This window comes from Coffea arabica, chromosome 11e (genome assembly GCF_036785885.1).
Source record: "Coffea arabica cultivar ET-39 chromosome 11e, Coffea Arabica ET-39 HiFi, whole genome shotgun sequence".
Taxonomy (NCBI): Eukaryota; Viridiplantae; Streptophyta; class Magnoliopsida; order Gentianales; family Rubiaceae; genus Coffea; species Coffea arabica.
Window position 1 is genome coordinate 20,583,867 of NC_092331.1, and position 22,979 is coordinate 20,606,845.

Genomic DNA, 22,979 nt, shown 5'->3' on the forward strand with positions numbered 1-22,979 from the left:
CAAGAGGGAATGTCGAGGACGACATTCTTTTAAGGAGGGGAGATTGTGACGCCCCGAAAAAAAATGAGTTTGAGAACCCGGAAATTTTCTAATTTTCTAGGGTTTATTTTTTTAACGCCCGCCTTTTCTACATTTTCTTGATTAGAAAAATTCCCCAGATAAAGTTTATGAACAAAAATAGTTTTAAAATGATTTTTCTAGTATCGGTTAGTTTTTGAGAAATTAAAAGCGTATTTTGAACGTGGGACCCACGCATTACCGGTTAAATGCACCACTTGATTCCACTTTCTTGCCATACAAGTTTATCATTAATGGAGCAAAATATCTTTCCCCTCTTGGCCATCCTTGTCGCGCCCCACTTTTCGATTGAATTGTGTGAGTGATGTGTTGTGTGAAGTGTGGTGTGAACGTGTGCAAAATGAAAAGTAAAAAGGCCATGGGACTTTGGAAAGCGACGATTTGGCCAAATGAAATTTTAAAAAGGGTTTTTTAAATATGAAAACGGAGTCGCCACTTGGTATAGATTTGGGGTGTACCAAGTCACCCAAAAAGTGTTTTTTAAAGACAAAGTAGTAAAACCCTTTTTAAAACGACTCCTAGTCCACGTAAGCCAAAGAAAAAGGTTCGGGGGTCACGTTTGACAAAGGGGAAGGCAAGGATAGAATCCAAGGCACCCCTTTGACCTAGCCAAGGCTAGTTGCGCGACTCAAACCAATTTTTCCTAATTTTTCTACCCAAGGTATGTATCGCGTATTGGATATGTCTATATGAATGCAAAAACCTAGACCTAGGGGGACATGGGGGAAATTTCTCTTCAAAGGTTGAGTGATGCCAATCACATTAATTGTGAAGCCCAACAATGATCCTTTTGGAGAGGTCACACCTAAACCTAAATGACGTGAAAAATGAGTGGATGAATGCATGCCATGAAAAATGTGCGTTTGTGTAAAAAAAGTAATAAAAACAATAGTGTGAGTGGAAGTGTGCAAAGAAAATGTCCTTGAATGTATAAAATATACTCCAAGTGCTAGTGGGCAAAATGCATGTATGCAATTTAAAGAAAAGTGCGAAAGTGTCGGTGTGCAAATGAAGATGAAAGTACTCGTGTGCGAGTGAAGATAAAAGTGTTCGTGTGCAAGTGAAGATAAAAAAGTGTTCGTGTGCAAGTGAAAAAAAGTGTTCGTGTGCAAGTGAAAGTGATAAAAAGGTGCATGTGTGCAAATGAGACAAAAGTGAAAGTGTGATGATAGAGTGGATTGAGAATGCATGAGCCTAGGGAATTCATGCATATTGGGTACGGGGAGACCTAAATCGTGACTTGATTTTCCCTTTGATTAGAAGGCGAAACTAGCGTGCTAAGGCTATCGAGTAGCCACACTCGCTCGTTTCCCTTATCGGAAGGGGACTCTTCAGGCAAATGTACCCTAACTAGCATGAGATGCAAAGAATCCTAAAATGAGGGAAAAGGGGCTCGAGGAGCATGCCAAATGATAAAACTAAGAAAAATGCATGACATGTAGTGAACATGCAAATATGCACTAACAAAAAGGGATGGCCTAATGAGCCACAACTAGCATTGGACTAGTGTGGTGACGTACATTCATCCATTCCATTCATTCATGGTTATGAAAGCAAGTAGACATGCCAAAACGCTCGTAAACACGTAGCACGTAGCACTTAGCATGCTCGACTAGATGCAAGAGCCTACTAAAGCAATTAAACATGTAGCAACAAAAACAAGCAACCAAGGGGAAGGGGAAATGGACCAGATGCTCTACGAGCCCTAGCTATTACAAGCCAAGAGGTGTACACATACCCCATAAAACTTAAATAAAAGTAAAAACAAGCAAATGCAGGCAAGGAGGTAAGGAAAGCGGAGTAGGCATGCATATTCACATAACACGTAGGAGCACGTAAGGCTAAATGTAGTGCAAATGAGGGATAGAGTGTACCTCCCTTGAATTGACGCCCCAATGAAGTGGAATTATTCAATTACCCTCCAAAATAATAAAAAGGTCAAGGCACCACTTTATTTAAGAAAAATTAAAAGAAATGGGCAAAACAAGGCTCACCTAGTCATAAGGTCCCCAAAGTCATAAGTTAAGTGCAATTTAAACTAGGCATGGTAATTAATTAAAACAAACAAACAATGAAGTGGTAGAATTAAAACTGCCAAGGACAAAATTGAGGGGGTTATTCAATTAATTGGGTCATAGCAGCATTAGATGGAAGCCAAAGGGTTGAGGCGCAATTTTTATAATATTTTGCATGCATGCAAACGAATGCCAAAGGCTTCTTTACTTCTGCAATTTTCTGCTGCCACTCTCATCAACCGAGACCAAAACTCAAGCATACCATTTGCTATTCAAGAACAGAAATTCAAATCCGAATTCACAGCTTTAAACTAAATAACCAACTACATCATTGTCATCGTCCAAACATGCAGAAAACTTAAAAGATCTCATGCAAAATTTCTGGAAAGAATATGCAAACGTTGGACAAACAAAACTGCCGCAACTTCAATCCAAAATGATAATTTCAGACATACTTTGCTTAAAAGACAAACCTTTCAACCAAGAGTCTTAACTTTAAGCCAAGCAACGAGACACACGATTTCAACATACATCATGCAGATTTGGTGCCAAACTGTAAAGAAAAGCAAGTCTGCAATTTTCATGTAAAGCTCTATGTAACTTCAAGATGCGGATTTCATATAAAACTTCAAGCAAAATTCAGCAAAAACCTTCACTTAACACCACCCAACAGCTAAGTACTATGATTAACACAATCCAATCACGAACAGTAAACCAAGTAAAGGAAGTGTGCAGCGGTAGGAAAACAAAACCAGCTAGCATTTTCTGCAACATTATTTCATTTCCTCACAGTGCCGATGCAGCTATACAGCAGAAATTTTCTTTTCCTCCCCCAACCATGTTCATGCCATTTTCTGACTCAAATGAAACACGTTCATGCAAACAAACCAAAGAGAAACAGGCTGGAATCGTTATCTAAGCAAACACCATAGCTTGGAACCGAAAAGAGAAGAAAACAATAAGACAAAGCCGTGAGTTTTCTGGTTCGGCAAACTGAATTGCGTTTTTCCAGCAAGTATTTGGGCATGATTCAAACTTTTCCTTAAACACACACCCTTAATGAAGAAACAGGCTCTCATGACAAGAATCCCATCTAGAATCATAAACCCATGGCTGAACATGCAACAACCAAAGGAAACACGAGACCAGATTCATTGAAAACCAAATTCGATTCATCCGAATCACAAAATAACAAGCATTGAGACCCTCTAGTCTTTTACCCAATGCGAATCAGCCAACCCAGGCATTAAATGTCAAACAAAAAAAAGCAACAATCAGGACTTTGATAACGAACAAACAATCACAATCCACAAAACAGAAACAAAAAGAAACGGAAAACCATAAACTGCCTCTATCATGCCTAAAAATTCCAGCTTGCTTTTTGAATTCAATTTTGCAGAGACCTTTTCCAAATGGGTCAGGGGCATTCGAAAATTGAAAGCAATTTCTCCTTCGTTTTGTTAACTAAGGGCCCAGCATCCAGAAACGGAAAACTTACAGTGCTAATGGTGGCAGACTCCTTGTGAGTGCAGCAGCTCGATGGCGGGGACAGTGCTAGTATCAATGGCTTCCATGATTGCGGGCTCCGCTTGCTCCAACAAGATTGCCAAGTATCAGCTTGGTTCTACTCACTGTCTTGGAGTTGAAGCTTCGATCTGGGCTCGATGGAGTCGGCGACAGCAGAACGAGAGCAGCAACGGCAATGGCAGCGCCACCAACTTCTTCCTGCCCGTAGCATTTCTCTTCTAGTTTTCCATTTTTGGTCCAGATTTCTCTCCTCTCAACCCTCAGCCCGTCAGCTTGCTCTCTCCCTCTATCTCTCCCGTCGCTCCTCCCTCCGTCAGCTCTCGCTTTTCCCTTTTCCGTTAGCCCTCTATCCTCTCTTGCTCTAGCTTCAGCTTCCTCTGGTTTTCTCTCGTTTTTCCCCAGTCTCGGCTGTCACCTCTCTCTCGTACGTCCTCTTTTTGTTTTTGTTTTTGCTTCCTCCGTTCACCCCCCTCCCTTGCGGCTGTCTTCTCCTCTTTTCTATTTATACGGGACCCCCAGCCCTAAAACCTCAGCCATCCTTCTATATTTGCCATCCAAGGAGCTCCCCGAAGCCCCTCCTTGCAAGCTGCAAAAAACGCAGCTTGCAAGTCGCGTGTTTTTTTTTTTTTTTAGCCAATTAATTAATTAAACAAAAAAATGGATAATAATAATAATAATAATAATAAAAACAACTTAATCAACATTGGATAATAATAAAATAAATAAAACTAGAAATAACAAAATGCCACTTTCAATCTTCCATTTTCCATTTTTCCATTTTTCACTTTTTCTCTTTTTTCCTAAATGAACCAAATAAAAATAAAAGATAAATTAAGTAGAAATGACTAAAATAGATAAATAAAGCCAAATAAAACAAAGTTTCTATTTTTCCCTTTTTCCAAAGAAATTCTATGCTAAAAACTAAAACTTTAAAAACTAAACTCGAATAAAACTAACACGCTAAATACAAAACTAAAAAATAAACAGTAAATGAAATTACACCAAAAATTTGGTGTCTACAGTTTGCCCCTCTTTGTCTGAGTTTTGAAAAAACTTGAGACAAAGAAGTAGACACCAAATGCTTACCTGTACCATTCGGTTGCCCCTATTCGGAGGACTGACCTAACAAGGAATTTCAAACATGGGACTGGCCCGAACAGAATTGTAAACGGGGTAGACCCGGACAGAAGTGTAGATGAGATAGACAACCCACGGGATAGACCCGGATAGAAAAGTAAATGGGATCTGGTGGAGTGCTTAGAAAAGTTAAGGCTTGAAAGCGGATTTCAAAAGTGGTTTAAGTAATCTGAGATCGCATTGTTGTGCCAACCCTATTTTAGGGTTAAGTCAGAATTTGCCAGAGCTTGTGCTCAATTGAGGCTTTTCCTCTTTCATTTTCTTTCGATTTTTCGGCCTTCTGCCATTTTTTGAACTTTCACAAAATTTGCCCCAGTTTATTTTTGAACTGAGGTTCTCTTTTCTTCTTTTGCTTTTGATTTTGTGGTTTTTCACTTTTTCGCTTCTTAAAATTTTCTTTTTCAACCCAACTTGCCCCAGTGTGGGGTTTGCGATTCTCAGGGGGTGCCAAATGGAGTATTTTATTCTGAAGGCTCAAAAGGGATAACTAGGGATAGAATGTTTGATTGGAAAAGAAGATGGCCTGACTTGTATTCCATTCCTTACAATAACTCTGAAAGGAAATTTTCATTAATGGGAAATTTTTGGCGTGTATCTGAATTAACTAACTGAGGAAGACCCTTGTTCGTCCATATTTGTGAAACGTAGGCGATTCACATGGACAAAAACCCTTCCTTTTCTTTTTCAAACTTGGAACCCAAGTGGAATCAAATTTCCCCAATTTGCAGTTCCCTCCTTATTCTAGCATTTTTGCTTTCTCCCTTTTTTCCTTTGTCTTTTTTTTGTTTTTTTTTTTTCAATCTCCCTCCCCAATGTGGGGTACGACCATGAGTGCATTAGAAAAGAACCACCAATTTTAGCTCAAATAAGGATGCAAGGGATGATCAGTGTTTAGGTTGTAGAAACGATGGCCAAAGCATCATTCTTACACCTCATGACAACCAAAATAACGAAACGGTTATTGAAAATCCATTCCCCTATTTGATATTTGAAAATTTTCCAATATAGGGTAGTGATCATTAGGGCTCTTATCTGAAACGAAATTATTCTTTTCATAGGCTCAAATGGGAGAGCAAGTGATAAAAATCTGTATAGGTAGAGAAAAGAATGCTCGAAGTATCACTCCAAATTTTCCAAACGAATAAGGATGATGCACATTTCTGCTTTCACTTAGATGTGATTGAATCGATTAAACACAATGGATATTTTCAAGCAAAGATGGCCCCAATTTGCGATTTATCAATCAATGTGACTGATTTTATTTTGGGGTTCAGTGAAGGAAAAAAGATATCTCATTGGGCCTTCTGAATGACCTCTTTTAATTCTGAACACTCTTATTGTGAATTTTCAGGTCGGAGGTTGAAAAAATCCCAATTTAGTCTTATTTCTTAAAATTCATCATGAAATCTCCAATGAATAAGAATAAAGAATGAAATGTACATAAATATACACAAAACAATGATTGTCCAAACAGTTTATTGCTGAAAAAGTTTGAAACAAATTTTCTCATTCAATTACGATACAAGTGAGAAGGGAGAAACTTGTAAAGAGCTCCACATATACACTTTTGTCTCCTTTTCAAATATACAAAATTTCCCTTTGGAAAATAATTACAACATCTCTCAGAGGGTTTTCATCGTAGGATCCGCCCAAGAATCAAATAACACTTGTAATCTTCAAACTTTATTGGATTAAAATTATCATCAGATATAGAAGAACATTTTCATCTTATTGAAATATTTTTATGAATGCAGGGGAGGGGGGAAACAAAAGAAAAATACCCCGAGTTACTAGGCAAAACTGCAAAATCGGTATGCATGTCCTATGGGAGAACCCTTTTATGCCAAGGGTAGGCCTAGCATGAAAATGCAATCCTCCAGAGCAGGCACTATACAATACCTGATGGATCCAATCAGCTCATGGAGTGAAAAATAATTTTGAAAGAATTTGGTCAACTGGGGTGACGAGAGATTTGTCAAAATGAGGTCAACGTCCGAATAGATTGATCACTTTTGATCGATACAAGAATTTGCAAAAACGCACGGGTTTGACCTTGACGAACTTCCTATCGAAGAGATTGGAACTTTTCTCAGTGAAGCACGGGTCAAAACTCCAACTGATCAAATGGCTGGATGCAATGGATGCTTTTCTCAAAATCGACTAGGTTTTCCATTTTGAAATTCGACATTGACATCCTAATTGGTCAAATGAAATTGACAAATTATTAAAAATCGACCGGATTACCCTAAAAAGGGAAACAGGTCAAACGAATCGAATGAAATTAATTTATCCAAAATTAATCAGATCACCCTAAAAAGGGTAAATTGATCAAATAGATTGAACGAAACTTGATTTATCCAAAATCAGCTCGGTTGCCCTAAAAATGGGTAAATTGGCCAAATGAATGAAATTGAATTAGTGATTTATTTCAAAAATCGGCCGAATGACCCTAAAAAGGGTAAATTGGTCAAATGAATTGACGATTTATTCAAGAATCGACCAGGTGACCCTAAAAAGGGTAAATTGGTCAAATGAATTGACGATTTATTCAAGAATCGACCAGGTGACCCTAAAAAGGGTAAATTGGTCAAATGAATTGATGATTTATTCAAGAATCGACCGAATGACCCTAAAAAGGGTAAATTGGTCAAAAGACCCTAAAAAGGGTAATTTGGTCAATTGAATTGATAATTTATTCAAAATCGACCGAATGACCCTAAAAAGGGTAAATTGGTCAAATGATTTGATGATTTATTCAAAATCGACCGGGTGACCCTAAAAAGGGTAAATTGGAATGGTTTATTTAAAATTGATTATGAATTGACAAAATGGATTGATCGAATCGGCCGGCCATTGGTGGTTTCAGAAAATCAGTCTATGAGCCTTCTAAAATCACAATTTGGCCTCAATTTATTTATCACCTCAATAGGAGGAATCATTTGTGAATTTCTTCAAATTAATGTCCTTCACGCAAGGGATTTTTACCAATTTTTGATAAAATGGCCAAAAAGTGATTATTAGATGCTCATATTCCAAAGATCACTCTATGAAAATAATCGGATCCTACCTTACCTTGTGCACTACCCCTTTGGACGGTACAAAAATGTAAACGTGCAAGTCTCATTGGATTAAGTATCCGAGACACAAGGTGGTTTATTCCTAAACATGGGATTCCCTATGTGGCATTCCCTTTCTATGGTTTATGCATGATGCCATTTATTAAAGCGATATAAATATGTGACAAATATGACCTAAAGGACATAAATAATGCATCGAGGGGAAAAAGGTCTAAAATGAAATGTACTTATCGAAAATTAAGTGTAATGACTGAAATTTAAACATGTGAGTTATCTAGTGGGTAAGTCACTAAAAGAGTGCCAAAGAGGCCCCTTATTGCTATGGCACATGAATGCAATCCAAGAAAACAAAAGAATGGTTAGTGCAGTTGATAGTACACATAACACATTGGGAACAATCAAGAAAAAGAAATACAATAAAACAAGTAAAAGGGGTGGAACCCCCTCCCTCGTGCCTAATGTACTTAAAAGGGTGAGGCTGACTCTAACATAGGCAAACTCTAACATGGATGCATGAGGTTTGGTTCACTAATGCCTAGACTCGATAAAGCTTCGGCTCCCAAGCCTTCAGACCTAAAGGCGAAGGGTCATCACTCCCAGGGCCTTCGGTCGGTGGCTCGAGTGATCCCTTAGGTAGCGCTATGGGCGCAGAGCACACCATCCGCCTACCCAAGGCAATCGATCCTAGTCCTACAAGGCGGTGTGGGATGGCGCCCACGAAAAATAAAATAAAATGGGATAAAAGCAAGTAAACGTGCACGTATGAAGTGTTCCCTATTTTGAGGGAAGGGGTTGAGAACCACGCGAGGCTCTAAAGGTGACACACACCCCTCCCAAATGCAATGCAAGCGCGAGATAAACAAGTAAACATACATCCAATCAACCAATCACACGTACGTGAGTGAGGGAATAGTTGGATACACGCGCGAGGCAAAAGACCCTAAAAATGGAAAATGCAACCCTAATATCCAAACGCTATGCATAAAAAGGGTAGAAAAAGGAAACGAATGGCTAAGTCAAATGCTTGGACCCACTTAGGAAGTCCCCAGTGGAGTCGCCAACTGTCGCGCCCCACTTTTCGATTGAATTGTGTGAGTGATGTGTTGTGTGAAGTGTGGTGTGAACGTGTGCAAAATGAAAAGTAAAAAGGCCATGGGACTTTGGAAAGCGACGATTTGGCCAAATGAAATTTTAAAAAGGGTTTTTTAAATATGAAAACGGAGTCGCCACTTGGTATAGATTTGGGGTGTACCAAGTCACCCAAAAAGTGTTTTTTAAAGACAAAGTAGTAAAACCCTTTTTAAAACGACTCCTAGTCCACGTAAGCCAAAGAAAAAGGTTCGGGGGTCACGTTTGACAAAGGGGAAGGCAAGGATAGAATCCAAGGCACCCCTTTGACCTAGCCAAGGCTAGTTGCGCGACTCAAACCAATTTTTCCTAATTTTTCTACCCAAGGTATGTATCGCGTATTGGATATGTCTATATGAATGCAAAAATCTAGACCTAGGGGGACATGGGGGAAATTTCTCTTCAAAGGTTGAGTGATGCCAATCACATTAATTGTGAAGCCCAACAATGATCCTTTTGGAGAGGTCACACCTAAACCTAAATGACGTGAAAAATGAGTGGATGAATGCATGCCATGAAAAATGTGCGTTTGTGTAAAAAAAGTAATAAAAACAATAGTGTGAGTGGAAGTGTGCAAAGAAAATGTCCTTGAATGTATAAAATATACTCCAAGTGCTAGTGGGCAAAATGCATGTATGCAATTTAAAGAAAAGTGCGAAAGTGTCGGTGTGCAAATGAAGATGAAAGTACTCGTGTGCGAGTGAAGATAAAAGTGTTCGTGTGCAAGTGAAGATAAAAAAGTGTTCGTGTGCAAGTGAAAAAAAGTGTTCGTGTGCAAGTGAAAGTGATAAAAAGGTGCATGTGTGCAAATGAGACAAAAGTGAAAGTGTGATGATAGAGTGGATTGAGAATGCATGAGCCTAGGGAATTCATGCATATTGGGTACGGGGAGACCTAAATCGTGACTTGATTTTCCCTTTGATTAGAAGGCGAAACTAGCGTGCTAAGGCTATCGAGTAGCCACACTCGCTCGTTTCCCTTATCGGAAGGGGACTCTTCAGGCAAATGTACCCTAACTAGCATGAGATGCAAAGAATCCTAAAATGAGGGAAAAGGGGCTCGAGGAGCAAGCCAAATGATAAAACTAAGAAAAATGCATGACATGTAGTGAACATGCAAATATGCACTAACAAAAAGGGATGGCCTAATGAGCCACAACTAGCATTGGACTAGTGTGGTGACGTACATTCATCCATTCCATTCATTCATGGTTATGAAAGCAAGTAGACATGCCAAAACGCTCGTAAACACGTAGCACGTAGCACTTAGCATGCTCGACTAGATGCAAGAGCCTACTAAAGCAATTAAACATGTAGCAACAAAAACAAGCAACCAAGGGGAAGGGGAAATGGACCAGATGCTCTACGAGCCCTAGCTATTACAAGCCAAGAGGTGTACACATACCCCATAAAACTTAAATAAAAGTAAAAACAAGCAAATGCAGGCAAGGAGGTAAGGAAAGCGGAGTAGGCATGCATATTCACATAACACGTAGGAGCACGTAAGGCTAAATGTAGTGCAAATGAGGGATAGAGTGTACCTCCCTTGAATTGACGCCCCAATGAAGTGGAATTATTCAATTACCCTCCAAAATAATAAAAAGGTCAAGGCACCACTTTATTTAAGAAAAATTAAAAGAAATGGGCAAAACAAGGCTCACCTAGTCATAAGGTCCCCAAAGTCATAACTTAAGTGCAATTTAAACTAGGCATGGTAATTAATTAAAACAAACAAACAATGAAGTGGTAGAATTAAAACTGCCAAGGACAAAATTGAGGGGGTTATTCAATTAATTGGGTCATAGCAGCATTAGATGGAAGCCAAAGGGTTGAGGCGCAATTTTTATAATATTTTGCATGCATGCAAACGAATGCCAAAGGCTTCTTTACTTCTGCAATTTTCTGCTGCCACTCTCATCAACCGAGACCAAAACTCAAGCATACCATTTGCTATTCAAGAACAGAAATTCAAATCCGAATTCACAGCTTTAAACTAAATAACCAACTACATCATTGTCATCGTCCAAACATGCAGAAAACTTAAAAGATCTCATGCAAAATTTCTGGAAAGAATATGCAAACGTTGGACAAACAAAACTGCCGCAACTTCAATCCAAAATGATAATTTCAGACATACTTTGCTTAAAAGACAAACCTTTCAACCAAGAGTCTTAACTTTAAGCCAAGCAACGAGACACACGATTTCAACATACATCATGCAGATTTGGTGCCAAACTGTAAAGAAAAGCAAGTCTGCAATTTTCATGTAAAGCTCTATGTAACTTCAAGATGCGGATTTCATATAAAACTTCAAGCAAAATTCAGCAAAAACCTTCACTTAACACCACCCAACAGCTAAGTACTATGATTAACACAATCCAATCACGAACAGTAAACCAAGTAAAGGAAGTGTGCAGCGGTAGGAAAACAAAACCAGCTAGCATTTTCTGCAACATTATTTCATTTCCTCACAGTGCCGATGCAGCTATACAGCAGAAATTTTCTTTTCCTCCCCCAACCATGTTCATGCCATTTTCTGACTCAAATGAAACATGTTCATGCAAACAAACCAAAGAGAAACAGGCTGGAATCGTTATCTAAGCAAACACCATAGCTTGGAACCGAAAAAAGAAGAAAACAATAAGACAAAGCCGTGAGTTTTCTGGTTCGGCAAACTGAATTGCGTTTTTCCAGCAAGTATTTGGGCATGATTCAAACTTTTCCTTAAACACACACCCTTAATGAAGAAACAGGCTCTCATGACAAGAATCCCATCTAGAATCATAAACCCATGGCTGAACATGCAACAACCAAAGGAAACACGAGACCAGATTCATTGAAAACCAAATTCGATTCATCCGAATCACAAAATAACAAGCATTGAGACCCTCTAGTCTTTTACCCAATGCGAATCAGCCAACCCAGGCATTAAATGTCAAACAAAAAAAAAGCAACAATCAGGACTTTGATAACGAACAAACAATCACAATCCACAAAACAGAAACAAAAAGAAACGGAAAACCATAAACTGCCTCTATCATGCCTAAAAATTCCAGCTTGCTTTTTGAATTCAATTTTGCAGAGACCTTTTCCAAATGGGTCAGGGGCATTCGAAAATTGAAAGCAATTTCTCCTTCGTTTTGTTAACTAAGGGCCCAGCATCCAGAAACGGAAAACTTACAGTGCTAATGGTGGCAGACTCCTTGTGAGTGCAGCAGCTCGATGGCGGGGACAGTGCTAGTATCAATGGCTTCCATGATTGCGGGCTCCGCTTGCTCCAACAAGATTGCCAAGTATCAGCTTGGTTCTACTCACTGTCTTGGAGTTGAAGCTTCGATCTGGGCTCGATGGAGTCGGCGACAGCAGAACGAGAGCAGCAACGGCAATGGCAGCGCCACCAACTTCTTCCTGCCCGTAGCATTTCTCTTCTAGTTTTCCATTTTTGGTCCAGATTTCTCTCCTCTCAACCCTCAGCCCGTCAGCTTGCTCTCTCCCTCTATCTCTCCCGTCGCTCCTCCCTCCGTCAGCTCTCGCTTTTCCCTTTTCCGTTAGCCCTCTATCCTCTCTTGCTCTAGCTTCAGCTTCCTCTGGTTTTCTCTCGTTTTTCCCCAGTCTCGGCTATCACCTCTCTCTCGTACGTCCTCTTTTTGTTTTTGTTTTTGCTTCCTCCGTTCACCCCCCTCCCTTGCGGCTGTCTTCTCCTCTTTTCTATTTATACGGGACCCCCAGCCCTAAAACCTCAGCCATCCTTCTATATTTGCCATCCAAGGAGCTCCCCGAAGCCCCTCCTTGCAAGCTGCAAAAAACGCAGCTTGCAAGTCGCGTGTTTTTTTTTTTTTTTAGCCAATTAATTAATTAAACAAAAAAATGGATAATAATAATAATAATAATAATAAAAACAACTTAATCAACATTGGATAATAATAAAATAAATAAAACTAGAAATAACAAAATGCCACTTTCAATCTTCCATTTTCCATTTTTTCATTTTTCACTTTTTCTTTTTTTTCCTAAATGAACCAAATAAAAATAAAAGATAAATTAAGTAGAAATGACTAAAATAGATAAATAAAGCCAAATAAAACAAAGTTTCTATTTTTCCCTTTTTCCAAAGAAATTCTATGCTAAAAACTAAAACTTTAAAAACTAAACTCGAATAAAACTAACACGCTAAATACAAAACTAAAAAATAAACAGTAAATGAAATTACACCAAAAATTTGGTGTCTACAATCCTATTGGCCGAAATTTAAGGCAAAGAAAAAACAAGGAAAGAGAAAATTTGTGTGGTTGAAATTAGACCAAGTGTTAGCCAAAACTTGTGGTGGAAATTAATCCTTATTTTTCCTACCTTCTTACCTTATAAACTAGCTTAATCTTCTTCATTTTCTGGTTCTTCTTGGCCGAGCAACATAAGGAGAAAAGAAAGAAAATCCCTTAACTTTTGCCTTCCATTTTCTTGCTCAATCTCTTGATCCAACCGTTAAAACTTCAAATTTCTCCATAAAACCTCTTCACTTAGTGTTTGTGAGTTGTTTGGTGGAGTTGTTTGAGAAGCTAAGGTGACAAGTAGCTCTCCCTCTTGTTTTGCTAAGGTGAGTGGTGGATGAACACCTCTCCTTCCTCTAATGATGTTCAATTCATGATTAGTGGTGTTATAAGATGCAATTTCATGGATTATTTCTTGAGTTTGGTTGAATTGGTGAAGTTTTTATTTTTTTGAGGAATTTTCTGATTTAATGTGATCATGGTGTTGTGGTCATGTATGATGATTGGAAATGATGTTTAATGACTCTAGGAGGTGGAAAAAGTGATTAAGTGCAATCAATTTCTGTTTTGGAAGAAATTTCAGAAAAAGTAGGTTTTGTAGTTCTTCTTTCTGCCCGAATTTATTGCCCCATGTTAGAGGCGGAATTGGACTTTACTCAAAACATGAAAGTTGTAGGTATTGATGAGTTTGAACTGCCTGTAAAATTTCAGGTCATTTGGACTAGTGTAGAGTGAGATATGTCGTTTTTACTGTTGCTGTTCTGGGTTGATCAGAATGCGAAAACTGCGCTTGTAATCATTTGTTTTGACTGGAATTGGTTTGGATTTTGAAGTTGGTGTCTTCTGATGAAATGTATCTGGATGTCTTAGCTTACATATGCCTTTGGAATTTCGGCATTTGGACCTGTATAGACTGAGTTGTGTTCATTACAGCATAGTGCAATTTGGGAACCTGCAATTACGGTTCTGGGTTGGTATTCTGCATTTTTGACCTGTTTGTACTCAAAACTGGGTTGAGTGACCTTCTGTAATGTTGTAACCCTATCTCCTAGCTTCGAAACGGTGTATCTTGCACCTTCATCCGACAATCGTAGCGCATTTGGTACCATTACCGTAAAATGACGTCAAAACTGTTTTTCTGGTTTTAAGCTTAACCTTCATTTCCGGACTTTTTCCTAGCTTGACTTGTCTTTGCACTTCTTGGAGCTTGCTGAATGGCTATTGGATGAACTTGTTGTTGTGTGTGTACCTTTGGGTTTGAATGAGAAGAATAATGAAGCCATGATGGCTGGAAAAGTTAGCAAATTTAGGGGAAGTGCTGTCCGAACTTTTAAAGGATTTGTTTGCATTGAGTTTGTGATCTAAGACTTGGGTTTGAGCAAGGCAATGATACATGATGGATGGTTTCTGAGCCGTGGAGGTGAGTGACCTCAAACTATTTCTAAAGTTATTTATGAACCGTTTCTTACATTATTTACTCTTGAACTGTTTCCAAAGTTACTTTTGAAATGTTTTCTTGCATATCATGCGTGCTGGCATGTGAGTGTGCCTTGTTTGCTATATTTCTTGACTTCATGACTTGTATTTTGGTTGATAACGTGTTAAGCGCTTATAATGATTTCCAAAACGAGTTTTCGGGGCGAGTGTGTACTTTATCGCACTCGACCTCGATAAATGTGAAATTTTCGATTGAAATGTTACTTGCGCATGAATGTAAGCCTTTTGGGCTGAATTGGCCATTGCCCCTTGTTACCGGTCGTCTTGAGCCAGAAGCGGACTCGGTCAGGCGATTAGGAACTTGGGTGAACGTTTGGTATACTCGAGTATTACCTATGTAGGTTGGTGGAGCCTGGCCAAAAGCCAGGGACGGGGTGAATGAAATGAAATAAATGATTAAATGAGCGAGGAAATGTCAGGAGAATGAATGTATCCTTTCATGAATGTTACTATCGCTTTCCATTGTAAATGTTTCTTGAATTATTGATAATCCATATTTACTGTTTTGCAAATGTTGTAGTTGTTTCTGGATTTATCATTTGATATATGACATCATTGAAATGAACTATTGTGAAACCGATTTGATTACTGATTTTAATGGTTACTCGCTGAGCTTTTAGCTCACCCCAAAAATGTTTTATTTCCCCCCACAGGGCTCAAGGCAAAGAAAAGCTGGGAGTGCTTATTCACGTGACTGGATGGCTTATATCGTGTACAGTTTAAGTTTGGATCTATTTTGTGTACGAGTTGGTCTTGTATAAATATTTGAAATTGATATGGATGTAAGTATACGTTCCACGATTGGAATCAGTTTCCGCTGCATTTGAAATATGTAATCATTGGAGAATTTGATGAAATTTTGAGTTTTATATTGTTATTGGGTTGAGGACTGTAGTGAGCGACTGAGTCCCGGCGAGAGCTGGGCAGGCGGCCCGCCGAACCCTCTGGTTCGCCTTAGGGGGAGGTGGGGTCGTTACAACATGTACATGTAAGTCCACATGCAGGGTCATATAATTCAACTTCATAAAGGTCGAGTGCAATTATGTACACATTCACCTAGCCAAGATCAAATCAAGTAAGCTCATTATGTCAAGTATTTCAAGCATTTCAACTATTTCAAGGTCAAGTGTTTCAAGTCAAGCCACAAGTCACACGTATATCAAATTACTTGTACATGCATAAACAAGATATCAAGAGTTTAGTCAAGTTAGGTCGAGTGTGATAAAGTACACATTCGCAGTTGAAACACTCACCACTTGACCTAGTGCCTAACAATTCAAGTGCCTAGCAATTTCTAGCAACAAATCATATTCAATCAAATAACATGAAACAAGCAGTTGAAACACTCACCACTTGACCTCACCAATTGGTCACCCTGGTTCTTCCTCTAGAATATTCTCAAGTCCTGTGAGCATGTAATGTATCAAGAGTCTAGCTACTTAAAACCAAGATGATAAGAAAATATGAGATTCGAAACTTCACTTAACAACCACAGAAACTACAATTTAACCCTAATATTAGAAAACCAAAAGGGCCACGGTTTCTTATTTAAATCAAGTTCCTATCAAGTTCAAATCAAGTGAAATACTTCACGCATGCTAAGATTAACAGATATATAAGTATTTCAAATCAAAATATACAGGATTTAGCCAAGGAAAGTTAGGTTTAAAACTCAGAAAAGTTTTCTAAAGCTTTCCCAAGTCTCACTTAATCCATTTGATAAAATTCCCAGTTTTGGTGACATTCTTTGAAAATGTATAACTTGAGTTCCGTAGGTCAAAAAATCACAAAACTCACATCGTTAGAGAATAGACTCAAAGTGCTAACAGGCTTTAGAAGACATCTTCATGAAATTCAGCTCATAGATTAGTCAAATTTCAATTTAAAACTCATTGCTATCACAAGTGTAGAAACAGAATAGTCATGATTTTCAAGAAACTTTGCAGATTTTCTGGTAATTATAGAAATTGAACCAAACCTTGCATTTTATACCATTGGAACTCTATGAGTCTAGTTTCAAACACAATAAATGAAACTCAATTCTGACTTTCCTATACGAAGTTATAGCCAATTTCCCAAAACTGCACAGAGCTTCGTGCGAAAACTTTTAAATTTCTAACAACTTGAGAAAATGAAACTTTTCTTAACAAAATCTCACTCTCTTGGCTCAAATTCAACATACATGTGAAGATTAAGGTTTGAAAAAGTATCTTAAACAAAAACCTTGCCAAAATCACCATAAATTTTTGAGCTGAAAAATTCACAAACAACTCAAGAAGAAATGAAAGCCTCTATAAAAGTCATCCCTTTTAACTTCTATAACATCATCCATAAACTAAACTTCAAAGTAGAGGAAGAAAACTAAGGTTTCTGGCAAGATTCACCTCTTACCTTAAAATTCAAGGATGATAAGCAAATCAAGAAGATGCAAGGCTTTTCTTCCTCCAAAAACTCCACCAAGAGCTTCCCTCCAACCTTGATTCAAGATTTATCGGAGTAGATTAGGGTTTTTCTTCAAATTTCTCACAAATTTGGACAAGAATCAAGGCTAGAATTTTTTTGTGGTTTTCTCCCTCTTTTCTCCTTCCCGAATTCATCCAAGGCCAAGGAACATGAAAAAGAAATAGTGAAATGATAAGAGTTCAAGTTGGATAAGAAGAAAACTTGGTCTTGGTCAAGGGTATTGATTAAACTTTGAGTGACAAATGACAAATGACAAGATCACAAGATCACAAGGGTATTGGCCATTATAGAATGTTTGAACAACCAACCAATTCGGGAGACCATGGTGAGGACATCTTCTTTGAAGATCCTTAAATATCTCCCAAACTTCATATAACGACTCACCTTCATGTTGAGTGAAACCTGTAATATCCATGCGAAGTTTAGCTTTTTTTTAGGAGGAAATATTTATTTAAGAATGCTTTGTCAACTCACTCCAAGAAGTGAAAGTATTAGCTGGATAAGAGTTAAGCCATACCTTTGCTTTGTTACAAAGTGAAAAAGAAAATAACCTTAACTTAATTGCATCTTCACTTACTTCATTTATTTTGATTGTACCACATAAATCCATGAAGTTAGTTAGATAAGTGTTAGGATGCTCCATTGCATTTCCTCTAAATTGACTTTGTTGAACCATTTGGATGAGTGAGGGTTTAATTTCAAAATTATTTACATTAATTGGTGGCCTTGCAATGCTAGTTTGTGCTTCCGATTCATTTGGCAAGGCATAGTCCCTCAAAGGTTTTGGCCTTTACTCCTCAATTTCGATGAAAGTTTCACTTATACTTTCCACCTCAATTCGCTCTTGTTGGGCACATACTCTTCCTCTTCTCGCCATGTTTAATTCTTGAAGATAAATTGTGCCTTTAGTGAAGAATTTAGTCCCTAAAAATAACCAAAATGAACAACTAAAAGATATATAATATAAGACTAACACAATAAAGATAAAGCCTAGATTAATAAAACTTGCTTTAACTCTAGTGTTACACCGAAATCTAAGTCTAAGTCCCCGGTAACGATTCTAAAAACTTGATAGGGTATTTTACTACACTACAAATTTTAAAACCTTATTACCCTATTTTCGCAAGTATACGGTTCATTTATTGAGTATAGGGATAATAGGTATCGATCCCACAAGGACTTAGAGTTTGGCAATCATTTAAGCTTAATCACTTGCTTTATTATCCAGACAATCAAAGTTTAAGTAAGTAAAATCAAAGAAAGTTAATTAGGCGGTACAACCGGCCATAAGATTTAGAATTTAGCTTAAGCAAATAATGTAAAATAGGCCATTAGGTGGAAAAACCAACCATGCAAGTAGTAAGTTGCAAGAAAGTAAATAAAAGCAAAGAAAAGTTATATTAGAATTGCTGAAAGATTAGGTGAGAGGATCCTGAGGATTAGAATCCATTGTTATGTCAAGATTAGAAGTTAGTTAAGGTGATTATGCCTATGCTTCCATGGATTGTCAAGGAATAACTTCCAATTGTATGTCCTTACTTTCACCAATGGACATTTAAGATAAACCGCTTTGGCTAATTTCTTGAGAAATTGCTTTCGCCAATTCCTTTAACTTCTTGAATCATCCTTTACCTATGTTCATAGAGAAAGGGTAAGAAACAAATTAAATAAACTCAGTGAAGTTATTATATGAATCCAACCAATCATTATTCACTACTTTCGTGAGAATAAGGCTAATGTTGAAGAATTTAGATCTATTAGAAGGTAACTTTCTTGCTCAACTTTATCAAATCATTCATAGTTGATGGCCAAATAACTATAAAGTATAAGCACAAGTTCTCAAACTAACAAATCATGAAATAGCATAATCATCCCTAAACTACTTCAAATCAAGATTGTAACAAGTTCATCTTCACCCTAGGATATGAAAAATGTGACGGCCCCACCTCACCCTAAGGCGTACCCCAGGGTTCAGCGGACCGCCTGCCCAACTCTCGCCAGGACTACGGAGTCGATTCACACAAATCCAATATAGTACGCGCGATAGGACCCAAAGAAAACGAACAATCGGAACCTACTAAGGTGAGAACATGCTTACCAAACCATAAAATCATAGTCTCAACGGAATACATTTAATAGACAAGGTTAAACACTTATACATATATTTACATTGGAGTCTTGAACAAATTAACATACAGGGCAATCCGAGGTATTCATACTACACAAAATACAATTAGGGTTTCGTTTTCAAAAGAGCTTAACAACATGACATATATACTATCTTGACCAATTTCGTCCAAAACCGTGATTTCCAAGTTTGTCCCCTGTAAGGAAAACAAAGGTAACAGAAAGGGTGAGCTTACGCTCAATGAGGTACCAAACATATAGGGGTAAAATCATGGCCTTTCACGTGTAACCAATCAGATACATATACCAAATATAAAGGAAAGTAGCTAGACACAGTGATTCAAAGGGAAAGGATACAAGTGGCTCTCAGGAGCCAGATTTCCATTTGCAGTACTTGATCCGAACCCGTTGACTCTCCGTCAACGTAAATAGAACCAACATATCCGTAGACCCCACTTTACACCAATTTTCGTCCATCAAACATACCCCTACCGGGCACGAACGCCGAACAGGAACAGTAATGGTAATACTCGAGTATACCGGAATCAAGAGTCTCAATACCCAAAGATTCCCAAAACAGACTACCGTGGTTCGTTATCTAATCGACCAGGCCCTTGCCGGCTCGACTTGAATAACTAGCCACAGGTTTTGAGCTCAGAGGTCACAGAAAGTTCGTTGGATACCAGCCTCCAAACGACGTCCGAACTGACTCAGATACAGTTAACAGATTATACACAGTAAATAGGCATATGGACAGACAAGAGAACGAGTGTGATAAAGTACACCCTCGTCTCAAAGAGAATAAACAGATAGTGCAGTCATTTAAATCGCAGATTGCAGGGGCCGAAACCAAGTTAAGCAGCAAATGAGGGGAGTAGTACACTCACCGGTTCCAGTACAGATACTTCAAAATTTTTTTACCCAAAGTGGCTTTAATCGCCAAGAAACCCTAAAATAATCAACATAAGACAATTATAGTTCGCACATCCACAAACCCAGTAAATGGAATGTATAAAAGAGGCTCGACTACATGTCGTACGCCTTTCCAGGTTAAGTACTAATACAGAAGAATAAACAAATGACTTTTGATTAAAAGATAACAGTTGGTCCTAGGGTTACAAACAACCTTCAAAACCCTTCATTTTTACTAAGATCAACTCAACTTGAAGGAATCGCGTAGCCCTAAAATTTTGGGCAGCATGCCCTCTGTATTTTGCTATATTCCAGCCATTTATGGCTTCATTGTTTTTCCTCAAGTCAGTCCAATTCAACACATATGAAATTTCAATAAAATAGCCCTTCAACTAGGCTCAAATTCATCCAAATACAAAGCAAGTCTAGGAATGCAACTAGAAATCAAGTTTTAAGAACAAAAGCTAAATAACAGGTTTGACGTCTCTTAGCGGAACAGACACAACCGAAGCTATGTTTATCAGATTGTGGTGAAATTTATACCATTTCGAAGCTAAGATAAAGACCTACAACTTTGATGAAGATGACTCAGTCCAGTTCGTAGTGTCTCTAGGTCGAAATTGCAAATTACAGAACCAGCATCTCACAATTAGACTAGTTAACCGTACTATGATTAAATGACAATAACTCAGGCCACTGAAGTTCGATTGAGGTGTATCTTATGGAGTTTTGAAGCCAAGACATATACCTACATTTCTTATGCAGACCTCCAAAGCTAAATCATGCATTTTCATAATCAAAAATTGAAATCCCCACGAAGACAGAAAACTGTCCGCGAAAATAGGGTTTATGGGCAGTCAAGGGTATTTCGATCATTTCATGTGCTACAGCATTCTGATTGAGCTGAAATGTTTCAGGCAGATAGTTAACATCATTTTCTACAACTTTTATGTTTTGTGCTAAGCCTAATTCGGCCTCTAACCTTGTCAAACAGAACCGGACATAACAGGGCAAATTGGAACCCTAAAACTGGAATTTCCGCACAAAATCGAAATTTTTCCGCAAATAATCGCAATTAGCACACAAGGGATCCATTTAACACAATTTAGATCCATCAATTCAAGCCCAACCATATCCTTCATAGGAAGACAGAAAAATTCTCACAAAAATCAGAAATTTAGCTAACTTCACTCCAATCCATAAAATCTTCCATATAATCAACTAATTAGCTACCATAACTCACCAATTAACCATTATTAGAAACAAAAGTGAGTTCCAAGCAAAATACCTTAACTTCTCAAGAAAGGTAGTAGTTTAAGGGTCTTTCTTCCAAAACAACTCCACCAAGTCCTTCAAACTCCCTTAGCAAGTCAATTTTGTGGACTAATTCAAGAGTTAATCGGTTGGATTTCAAGATTTGTGCAAGAAATGGAAGATATAGTTGAAGCTTTCTTTTCTTTTCTCTCAAGAGGAAGTTCGGCCAAGAAGGTATGAAAATGAAGATAATTTGGGTCAAAATTGGAGTTTTAGTAAAGTGAAAGAAAAGTTAGGCAAGTCAACTTCCAATCGAATCGTGACACTTGGCCCTTCTTAAGTGTATTCTTATCCCTTTGTCTACCAAGATTAACCTAGATAACTATCCTCTAATTATCTCCTAACCCCTTATAAAATAATATCTCCTCATACAAAACTTCAATTAATCGTCAAAATTTTATCGCACTCAGCGCACTAGCGGGTCCCACGTCGTCACGCACTTCAAATTTATCAAGACTAACTTATACCATGAAAAATGATTTTAAAACTATATTTACTTATAAAAAATCTCAAAAAAACAATATAATAGGGTTTCATGAAGAAAATGCATGCAAGAAAAGAAAATAACATATTAGGAGATAAATAAAATTTACGGGTCCCCTCTGAGAGACATCACGCGACACCCCCGGTTGTCGTACTCCCCCATTTCCCTTTCCAATCTTAGGGGGTATACTTGTACCTGCTTGCTCAGAGCTACTCCCAGGAAAGCCCCTTTTCTTGGCTCGGAAGTTTTTCACCTGCAGCCTAGCATTCTCTACTCGTTGCGCCTTCTCTACGGCATCGCTGAAGGCGTTAATTTGGGTTACGGCTAGATCTTTCTGGATCTCCACATTCAGACCCTAGACGAATCGCTGTATTCTTCGTTGCTCGGTCACGATGAGTTCGGGCGCGAATTTGGATAGTCGGGTGAATTGGCTCTCGTACTCGGCCACTGTCTGGGTCCCTTGACGAAGCCGGATAAATTCATCCTCCTTTCGTTCCTGAACTAGAGGAGGGAAGAATTTAGCGTTGAACTCCCGCATAAAGTTCACCCAAGTTCTGGGCGTTTGCTGTCGATCCCACTTTTGTCGTATTACGTTCCACCAGGAACAGACCGCCCCTTCCAGTTGGAAAACAGCAAAAGTCACATGCCGTTCCTCCGTGTAGTGCAGGGCAGCAAAGATATCCCCCATTTTCTCTAACCACCTTTCGGCTACATCTGGATCGGGTCCCCTAATATACTTTGGTGGGGCAAACTTCTGGAACCTCTCGAGGGCCCGGTCCTTGCTCTCCACATGATTACCAGGGTTCCCAGGGTTGGGGTTAGAGTTTTGACCCTGTTGGTGCACCACTTGGGCTAGCAAATCAGTCATTTGCTGCATGGCAGCAGCTATTTGGACGTTGGGGTCAACCCTAGATTCAGGGTTTGGTCCAAACGAGGTTTCCCCAGTGCCCTTT

The 22,979-nt window shown here is 38.5% G+C and overlaps 1 non-coding gene across 1 annotated transcript; it reads left to right on the forward strand.

The window, feature by feature from the left end:
* Positions 1-17,506: 17,506 nt before the first annotated feature.
* Positions 17,507-17,613, forward strand: LOC113709161 (small nucleolar RNA R71). Its single transcript, XR_003452583.1, has one exon. It is a non-coding gene; the product is annotated as a small nucleolar RNA R71 (small nucleolar RNA).
* Positions 17,614-22,979: the final 5,366 nt, after the last annotated feature.